The sequence below is a fragment of the Pongo pygmaeus genome, chromosome 7 (assembly GCF_028885625.2).
Source record: "Pongo pygmaeus isolate AG05252 chromosome 7, NHGRI_mPonPyg2-v2.0_pri, whole genome shotgun sequence".
Classification (NCBI taxonomy): domain Eukaryota; kingdom Metazoa; phylum Chordata; class Mammalia; order Primates; family Hominidae; genus Pongo; species Pongo pygmaeus.
The window spans coordinates 10948366-10959021 of record NC_072380.2 but is presented as its reverse complement, the minus strand read 5'-3'; the positions used below and the strand labels follow the sequence as shown (position 1 = coordinate 10959021).

The 10656-nt window shown below is 45.5% G+C and overlaps 1 non-coding gene across 1 annotated transcript; it reads right to left on the bottom strand.

The window, feature by feature from the left end:
* Positions 1-521: 521 nt before the first annotated feature.
* LOC129043332 (small nucleolar RNA U13) lies at positions 522-625 on the bottom strand. Its single transcript, XR_008504423.1, has one exon. It is a non-coding gene; the product is annotated as a small nucleolar RNA U13 (small nucleolar RNA).
* Positions 626-10656: the final 10031 nt, after the last annotated feature.

Below are 10656 nucleotides of genomic sequence, written 5' to 3'. Positions count from 1 at the left end.
TCCTGAGTATCTGGGACCACAGGCACCTTGTTCCAAAATAAATAAAGAGAGAGATAGATATGTAGATAGTCCCTGAAGCTTGTAATTGGCCTTGTAGTTTTCACTATTGGCTCACGGCTGTGTTGCACAGTAGTTCTCAATTGTGGCTGTGCATTAGAATCACTTTTGTTTTAATTTTGTTATTTAATTTGATTCATTTTCTTTCTTTTTTTTTTTTTTTTTGAGACACAGTCACACTCTGTCGCCCAGGCTGGAGTGCAGTGGCACGATATCGGCTCACTGCAACCTCTGCCGCCTGGGTTCAAGTGATTCTCCTGCCTCAGCCTCCCAAGTAGCTGGGATTACAGGTGCAAACCACCACGCCCAGCTAATTTTTGTATTTTTAGTAGAGACATGCTTTCATCATGTTGGCCAGGTTGGTATCAAATTCCTTACCTCATGTGATCTCCCACCTTGGCCTCCCAGAGTACTGGGATTACAGGTGAAAGCCACCAAGCCTGTCTCCCTTTTTTTTTTTTTCATGTCAGACAGGTAATGTGCCAACATTGTAACAAGGTTTGAGGGAGGCACATCTCACACTTGAGCACAACATCCCAATCATCGCACTTATGACCTACAAAAGGATCTAATCTGATTTTCGACACAGGTAATCTATTTACCTGGTTTAACACTCAACTAATTTTAAAAGGTCCGTAGGAAAAGTTGCTCTCTGCCCTCTGTCTCCCAGCCTCCTATAAGTCCCTCAGAGGCAACCCTCATCCCAAGGGTCTTGTGAATCCTTCCAGAGATTTTATGCTTCTATAACCAAAGGCAAATACACATTATTATCCCCTATTCAAATGGAAGCATACTGATTTATACTAGCTTCATTCATATAACATTGGATCTTGAGGATTTTTTCTTACCAGTGTAATAAACAGCTGCCCCAGTCTTTCTGATGGTTGCCTAGTATTCCAGTGTCTATGTTTACCAGCATTTATTTGAGTCCCTGGGTTTTCCTAAAGATACTCATGCCCTGGGGCTTCCTCAGCTCTAATGTGCCTGGGTGTGAGGTGCAGGCAGGTATGGGAACCACTGGCATGGCTCACTGGTCTCTTTCTTCCTCAGCCTATGGTAGGAACAGTCCTGGTTTCCTAGCACTTAGAGAGCTGGTTCAGGGTTTTGGAAAGTGAAATGAATTCCTTCTTTCTGATGAACAGAAAGCAGTCATAGATAAGACTCTCATTTGCAATGGACACAGGACCAAGAAATTCAGACAAGCTGGCCCAAAGCCCTGGTCCTTTATGTAAGAGTAGGGAAGGAGTTTGCATGGCACAGTCCCTAAGTTTGCAGATAGCACAGGACTTGACAGGTAGTGGAGATACAAACAAAAAGTCATAAGAGACATGAAACTCTTGCCAGACTCTCTGAGCTACAGAGAAGTAGTAGGTGGGTTTCAGCCCAGGTCAATGAAAGATGGAATTTTTATTTTTATTTTTTTAGAGACAGGGTCTCGCTATGTCACCCAGGCTGGAGTGCAATGGCGTGATCATAGCTCACCGAGCCTTAAATGAACTCTTGGGCTCAAGTTGATCGTCCTGCCTCAGCCTCTTGAGTAGCTGGGAAGTATAGGTGCCTGGCCAAGATGGAAAGTTAACAAAAATAGTCCAGACTATACTTACAGCTCCTAGGGCTACACATACGTCTGTGCAGAATATTAGACTGTTTTCTGAGCTCATCAACTTTAGGCAGCCAAAAAAGTTGGCTATATGTTGGGCCCAATCAAGAGAAGTAATAGAAACATAAGATAAAACATTATTGTACTATCATATAAAAGTATTGCATTTTAAGAAAGAAACAGGTTCTTGTTCTGTCACCCAGGCTGGAGTGCCATGGTGTGATCATAGCTCACTACAGCCTGGAACTCTTTAGCTCAAGCAATCCTCCCACTTCAGCCTCCTAAGTAACTGGGACTACAGGTGCATGCCACCACGCCTGGCTACTTTTAAAATTTTTTGTAGAGACAGAGTCTTGCTATGTTGCCCAGTCTGTTCTTTAACCCCTATCCTACTGCCTCAGCCTCCCTAAGGGCTGGGATTATGGCTGGGATTACAGGTGTGAGCCACTGCATCTGGCAAAAGTATTGCATTTTTGAGTCTGAATTTTATGGAATTTTGGTCAATAAACCTCAGAAAAATATGCTTAGGACGTGAGCAGGGCACTTTAAAAGTTAAAGGAAAAGGCAAGGACGGGGATTGGGAAGGAAACTGAAAACACTTGGACTTTTTAATATGGTAAAACTGACAGATGATATGCCAAATGATTTTATTTTATAAAATTAAATAGACCTAGCCAGGTGCGGTGCCTTACGCCTGTAATCAGCGGTTTGGGAGGCCGAAGAGGGCGGATCACTTGAGGTCAGGAGTTTGAAACCAGCCTGGCCAACATGGTGAAACCCCATCTTTACTAAAAATACAAAACAATTAGCTGGACATGGTGGCAGGTGCCTGTAATCCCAGCTACTTGGGAGGCTGAGGCAGGAGAACTGCTTGAACCCTGGAAGTGGAGGTTACAGAGAGCTGAGATCACGTCACTGCACTCCAGCCTGGGTGACACAGCAAGACCCCATCTCAAATAATAATAATAATAATAATAATAATAAATTAAATTAAATTAAATAGACCTAACCTCAAACTGGAAACAACCAAAATGTCCTTCAGTAGGTGAATGGTTATACAAACTGTGCTACAGCCATGCTGTGGAGTACTATTCAGCAAGAAAAACAAATGGCTATAGATGCATGCAGGTACTTGGGATGAATCTCAAGGGAATTATGTGAGGTGAAAAAAGCAAATTTCAAGAGCTTACATGCTGTGTGATTCCACTTATATAACATTCTATAAATGAAACTGCGAGGTGCAGTGGCTCATGTCTGTAATCCCAGCACTTTGGGAGGTCTAGGCATGTGGATCTCTTGAGTCCAGGATTTTGAGACCAGCCTGGCCAACATGGTGAAACCCCATTTTTAGGTCGGGTGCGGTAGCTCACGCCTATAATCCCAACACTTTGGGAGGCTGAGGTGGGTGGATCACCTGAGGTTGGGAGTTCAAGACCAGCCTGGCCAATGTGGTGAAACCCCATTGCTTCTAAAAATACAAATATTAGCCAGGCATGGTGCCATGCACCTGTAATCCCAGCTACTCAGGAGGCTGAGACATGAGAATAGCTTAGACCCAGGAGGCGGAGGTTGCAGTGAGCCGATATTGTGCCACTGCACTCCAGCCTGGGTGACAGACTGAGACTCTGACAAAAAAAAAAAAAAAAAAAAAAAGAAAGAGAGAGAGAGAAAGAAAGAAACAGAAAGAAAGAAAGAGAAAGAGAGAGAGAGAAAGAAAGAAAGGAAGGAAGGAAGGAAAGAAGGAAGGAAGGAAGGAAGGAGAGAAAGAAAAAGAAAGAAAGAAAGAAACCTTGTGTCTATAAAAAATAGAAAAATTAGCTGGGTATGGTGGTGTGTGCTTGTAGTCCCAGCTACTTGGGAGTCTGAGGTGAGAGGATCACCTGCAACCTCACTTGAGATTGAGGCTGCAGTGAGCGTGATTGCACCACTGCACTCCAGAGCCTGGGTGACAGAGCAAGACCCTATCTCCAAACAAAACAAAACACCCAAATTATAGAGAGGGAGAATAGAATAGACAAGCGATTGCCAGGGTTAGGGAGGTGGGGAGGAAAGGAGATGGCTATGACTGTAAAAGTGAAGCACCAGGGGGCCGGGCGCAGTGGCTCATGTCTGTAATCCCAGCACTTTGCGAGGCCGAGGCGGGAGGATCACGAGGTCAGGAGATCGAGACCATCCTGGCTAACATGGTGAAACCCCGTCTCTACTAAAAATACAAAAAATTAGCTGGGCGTGGTGGCTGGTGCCTGTAGTCCCAGCAATTTGGGAGGCTGAGGCAGAAGAATGGCGTGAACCCAGGTGGCGGAGGTTGCGGTGAGCAGAGATCGCACCACTGCACTCTAGCCTGGGCAACAAAGCGAGACTCTGTCTCAAAAAAAAATTAAAAGTGAAGCACCAGGGACCATGGTGGTCATGAAACTCTTCCGTAGCTTGCCTGTGGTGTTAGTTTTACCCACCCATGAAATAAAACTATGTAGAACTAAACACACGCACACACACACACACACACAACTAGTGAAAATCTGATGTAAAACTAATGAAATCTGAAAAAGGTCAGTGGATTGCATCAATGTCAATTTCCCAGTTGTGACATTGGGTACTATAGTTATGCAAAATGCTACCACTAGTGAGAGGCTAGGTGAAGGGCACAACGGATAGATTTGAGATCCGCAATTACCTCAAACATCTAATTTAAGAAATCAAATAAGCCTAGACTGTTAGTGCTAGAGAAAAGTGGAAATGGACCACACTGACTTTTACCCAACTCAAAAGGGGGCAGCTCTTGACATTTCATAGAGGCAGATTTTAAACAAATGAAAACTATGCACGTTTTCACACACTGAATAATAAACTTATGAAATCTATTAGCCTAACAAATGAGAGGATGAAGATTTATACAATGTGTATATGTGTGTGTGTGTATACATATATATTAAAGACAGCATCTCAGCTCTGTCACCTAGGCTGCTAGAGTGCAGTGGCGGAGTCATAGCACACTGCAGCCTCAAACTGCTGGGCTCAAGTGATTCTCCTGCCTTGGCCTCCGAAAGTGTTTGGATTATAGGCATGTTGAGCCACTGTACCTGGCCCAAATATATAGATATATATATATATGTGCAACATTGGGTTTCTAAGACACATGAAGAAGTTTTGGGAACATTTCTGACCTTGGAGTTTGACATCACAAATAAGAGTCCATGCATCTACAATCAGGTCCCAAGTGAATTTAAAATGAGCTCAGTAAACATTTGCTGAGCTCCTATGAAGTGTCAGGCATGTCTTGGTTGCTCAGTGTTAGAAATGCTGGGTGCAGTGGCTTGCGCCTATAATCCCAGCACTTTGGGAGACCAAGGCCAGAGGAAAACTTGAGCCCAGGAGTTCAAGAGCAACCTGGGCAATATGGTGAGACCCCATCTCTACAAATAGTCAAAAAATTAGCCAGATGTGGTGGTGTATGCCTGTGGTCCCAGCTGCTCAGCAATCTGAGATGGGACGATCGCTTGAACTCAGGAGTTCCAGGCTGCAGTGAGCTATGATCGCACCACTGCACTCCAGCCTGGGTGACACAACAAGACCCTGTCTCAAAAAATCAGGAAAGAGAGAAAGAGAGAGGGAAGGAAGGAAGGAAGGAAGGAAGGAAGGAAGGAAGGAAGGAAGGAAGGAAGGAAGGAGGGAAGGAAGGGAAAAGAAAAGAAAAGAAAGAAAAGAAAAAAGAAAGGAAAGAAAGAAAAGAAAAAGAAAAGAAAGGAAAGAAAGAAAACATAAAAGACACAACCCTGTCCCTCCTGGTAAATGTCCCATTGTTCAGGAATTCAGTGCTGGTGACATTATTTGTGGAATGGAAACGAATGTCACCCTGACATATTATTTTTAATGATATCCTGATTAATAGTCATACTTGAGGCTATTTTAAAAATGGAAGCAGTCACCACGAAGTGTGATAGGAATTACCCCAAAATAGACTATGTTATCCTCTGTGAATAATTTAGACACCAGCGCTCTGAAGGCAGCGGGAGCATGAGGACTGTGAACAAGCTGATTGGGAGCTTTGGGAAAGTGGGGCTGGCATCTTATTATCTCAGTAGCCCAGGACTTAACAGTGCGTGCTTGGTATGCAGCAGGAGCTCAATAAGTAAATGCTGACTTGACAATCACGATCTTTTTATTCTTATTTTATGTAAGTTTAGGCCTGAAGGAGCTTATGGGACTCTACCACTGATAACTGGAAACTGATTTTGACTAGGGTCAGGAGGTAGTGGGTTAGGATATGAAATAAAAGAGAAAAAGCAGAGGACAGAGGTAAAGATCTGTTGGCACAGGATCGACCTGGAGCTGTCCTGGGAACACCTTTGGTGATCAGGGATTCTCTGGCCTGCAGTAGCACATTCCCAGACAGTGGCTGCTCTGCTACTGTGGACTTGAGCTTCTCCCCTGGGTAAAGGAATGAAATCCCACCCACTCACCCCTTTCCTTTCAGAAGTAGTGTGGGGATGCAGCTTTACTGGCCATTTAACATTCACAGAGATGCATTTAGCATCATGAACATTATAAAAACGACAGTGGCAAATCATTACAACTGCTTTTTGGTGGTAAGCTTCCCAGAAGAAAATTATGGAAGAGATGTGGTACAAAACATGAAGACAGCATTTAGCATACTCAGTCTCATTTCCTACCATCAATGGCAGGTGGTTGTTGTTGTTGTTGTTTTGAGATGGATTCTTGCTCTGTCACCCAGGCTGGAGTGCAGTAGCACGATCTTGGTTCACTGCAGCCTCTGCCTCCTGGGTTCAAATGATTCTCCTGCCTCAGCCTCCCAAGTAGCTGGGATTACAGGCTCCCGCCACCACGCCCAGCTAATCTGTGTAGTTTTAGTAGAGATAAGGTTTCACCATGTTGGCCAGGCTGGTCTTAAACTCCTGGGCTCAACTGATCCACCCCACCTCAGCCTCCCAGAGTGCTGGAATTACAGGCATGAGCCACGGCACCTGGCATGCAGGTAGTTCTATCTTTAACTTCTGGGAGCAAACAATGAATACCTACCAGTATGGTGGGAACTGCGGGGATAAGGAAGTTGATCTCTGCCATTTATTGGCAGAAGTGGATATTTAGATCAACACCCAAGAATTTAAAAATGTTATAGGCTAATTCTTTTTGAATGTCACATTTTTTATCTCTCTGGTAACTGGAGTCAGAGAAGACTGGAAGCACTGCAGAGTGAGTGGCCTCATGAGACTCTTTCTCTCTCTCCGCCATGTGAGGACACGGTGAGGAGGTAGCCATCTGCAAGCCAGGACAAGAGCCCTCACCAGAAACAGAATTGGCTGACACCTTGATCTTAGACTTTGCAGCCTCCATAACTGTGAGAAAATAAATGTCTACTGTTGAAGCTGCCATCTATAGTATTTTGTTACAGCAGCTGGTGTAGACTAAGACAGCCTGTGACTCTGAGGCATGGATGGGAACATCTAGGTGGATGTTGAGGACGTTGACTCCACAGATGCCAGTGGACCCCCTGGCCTTGCAGAGGTTGTCTGCCCTGCCAGCTCATCTGTTGTGCCTGGAAGGTGCTGTCAACACTTCTCCTTGTTGAGGCATCAGGTGATCCCCTAAGGAACACCCTTTTCTCCGCTGCCAGGCTGATAACTGGGTTAAGTTCCAGCACACCCTGCCTGGAGATGAACCGGGCCAGATGAGGGAGAAAAAAGAGAATCCACACCTAAGGAATTGTAGGAAACACACAGCCAGAGCCAGGGGAGGGCTTCTGGGATTGGATTTTAGGGTATTTGATCAGGTGGGTTGGAGTGAGAGGTTGGATAAACAAGAACGGATTAACTTGGAGACTCTTTCTTAGAACATGAGATGTTAACACCCAATTGAGGACCCTGAGGGATGGAAAAAACTCAGCTGTTAGGGTAGGGTGGTACTTAGATGCCTGGAGAAAAGCAATGGAATTGTTAACACAGAGCAGAGTGGGAAATGCTTGAGCTGCTCTGGAGGATGGTGGCAGAAGGTATACGAGGCTGAGGGAGCAGGTGTGCTGGGGTGGAGAAGCAACACAGTGTTAGAGGGAGACCCACCAGAGGAGAACGTTCCATGGAGGGCCCAGAGGACACAACCACCAAGAGCACCAGGAAAGAATGACATTCAGCAGTGGCTCATCAGGCCGGAAGCAACTGAAGGAGAGATGGTTACAGAGAGGGCCTCACTACCCTCCATGGGGATGAAGGGGCCCTGAGGAACAGAGGCCAGGGCAGCATGCAAGCCCCAAAAACCACGAAGCCATAATAACTGTAAAACCTGGCAAAGCTGGAGTGACAGTCGTGGGGCTTGACCCTCAGAGAGTTATGGAAGTGGTTTGTGAAACATGGCATCTCTAAAAGATAGACAAGCAGCCAGAAAGTGTGCTGCATAACATCTTTAATGAAAAATAAGGCAATTAGCTGGGCTTGGTGGTGCATACCTGTTATCCTAGCTACTGGGCTGAGGTGAGAGGATTGCCTGAGCCCAGGAGTTCAAGGCTTCAGTGAGTTATGATTGTGCCACAGCACAGTGAGTTATGATTGTGCCTGGGCAACAAAGCAACACCCTCTCTCTTAAAAAAAAAAAGTGAGAAGAAAGGAAGGAAGGAAGAAAGAAAGAAAAAGAAAGAAAGAAGAGAGAAAAGAGGGAGGGAGAGAGAGAAAGAGAGAGAGAGAAAAAGAAAGAAAGAAAAGAAAAGAAAAGGACAAGACAAATAAGGCAAGAATGGAGGTCCAGTGGGCTTGAATAAAAATTCAAGATCCCTTGTTCAATTCCTAAGCCTGAGCCAATTTTAAGATCAGAAACCCACAGACTGAAGAGACAGTCCCAGAAAAGAAGGAATCTATAATACTAGGCAAGTATGCATTTGTGAGGATTCCCTCAAATCCTTCCCCAAAGGGACTTAATTTATTTGGATGAGATTGTACACTGGGAAATAGGGAATAGCCAGATATTTTGAAGACCACTGGACCCAGGATTTGCAATGAGATTGATAACCAGAGATTCAAGGTGTCATTATATCCCCTTCTAAGAGTGGAGGTCTATGAGGGCCAGGTGATAAATGGAGTTCCAGTAAAGTCCAGCTCACAGTGGACCCACTGGGTCTGCAGATCCACCAGTGGTCATTTCCCCAGGCCTGAAGTGCTCAACTGAAATGGGTGTACCTGGCAGTTGGAGTAACCTCCACATCAGGTCCTGGTCTGTGGATGATGAAGGTACCACAGTCAAGAAGGCCAAATGGAATCTCTGAACTGGCCTCCTCGCACCCCACACCCAGCCAAAGTAATAAAAAACAATATCATAGCGGGGGTTGGGGAGGGGAAGATTAATACTGTCATTAAAAACTTAAGGATATAACAGTGGTGGCCGTTTATTTGCCAGTCTGGACTCGGCAAAAGCTGGTTGGATATTGGAGAATGACCAGAGACTACTATGGACTTTTGCCAAGTAGTAGCCTCGATTTCAGTGACTGTATTGAACATGGCATCATTGTTAGGATGGATTAGCAAAGCTTCATAGGTGGTCATTGATTTGGTGAATGCATTCTTTTCCATTCTAATCAGAAAAGAGGATCAGAAACACTGTATTCTACTGAGATGGACAATAATAAGCATTCACAGTTTTGTCTTACATCTACAGGAACTCTTCTGTTCTTGGTCATCATATAGCCTGAAGACATCTAGATTATACCATTACATGGGTGCCAACCTGCTGACTGGTCAGAATGAGGAAGAGGTGGCTGGTATGCTGGAGGCTTGGGTAAGACACGTGCACTCCAGTAGGGGGTGAGTAAGCCCTGTGAAGAGCCAGAGATTGGCCACTTCAGTGAAGATTTTAGGAATCCAGCAGTCAGGGGCCTCCAAAGTAAAACAAAACAAAACAAAAAAAAAAACCATTGTGTATCTTGCATCCTCTATCCCACTGAAGGAAGCCCAGCACCTTGCAGGCCTTTTTGGGTTCCAGAGGCAACACATTCTGTAACTAGGAATACTGCTTTGGCCCATATACTGAGGGACACTAAAGGTGACCATCTTCGAGTGGAGGCTTAGAGTAGAAAGGGGTGCTTCAGCAAGTCCAGACTGAGGTGCAATTGCCCTGCTGCTTGGTCCATGAATTCTGGCAGATCTTATGGTGGTGGAGGTGTCAGTAGTGAGAAAAACCACAATATAAAGCTTATGGCAGGTACACTGGAAGAATTGCAGTGGAGGCTGCTGGGACTTTGGAGTGAGGCCATGCCATCATCCCCTGAAACTGATACAGCCTTTGAGAATCAGCTTTCAGCATATTACTGGGCTATAGTGGAGATGGAACACTTGACCAATTTGCCCCATGGGGTACTTGGTGATCACGCATTGGGAACTGCCCATGGTGAGTTGGGTCCTGTCTGACCTGCAAAACCATAAGTCTGACAGCTGCAGTCCCATCATACCATGGACGTGGTCCATCCCAGGCTGGGGCTCACCTGGCCCAGAGGGCATGAGTAAGCTATATGAGCAAGCAGTGCAGACTCCCTTGTCATTCATCACATCATCTCTGACTGTATGTGAGATCCTGTATGACCAGCTGAAAGAGGAGGAAAATCCCAAGCTTGCTTTGCAAATGGGTTGGCTGAATATGGGGAGCAAACTAGAAACAGATGACAGTCTTCCATCCAAGTACTAGCCAGGCCCAACTTGCTTAGCTTTTGAGATCAGAAAAGAAAGGGGACTGAAGCCAGGGAGCCAAGTGGTCTTGCTCGACGGGTCCCAACCCCATGGAGCCCAGCAAGCTAAAATCCATGGGCTTGAAGTTCTTACCGCCAGCACAATAGTCTGACATCAACCTGGGATGCTCGAGCTTGGTGTGGGGAGGGGCGTCCGCCATTGCTGAGGCTTGAGTAGGCGGTTTTACCCTCACAGTGTAAACAAAGCTGCCAGGAAGTTCAAACTGGGCAGAGCCCACTGCAGTTCAGCAAGGCCACTGTGGTCAGACTGCCTCTCTAG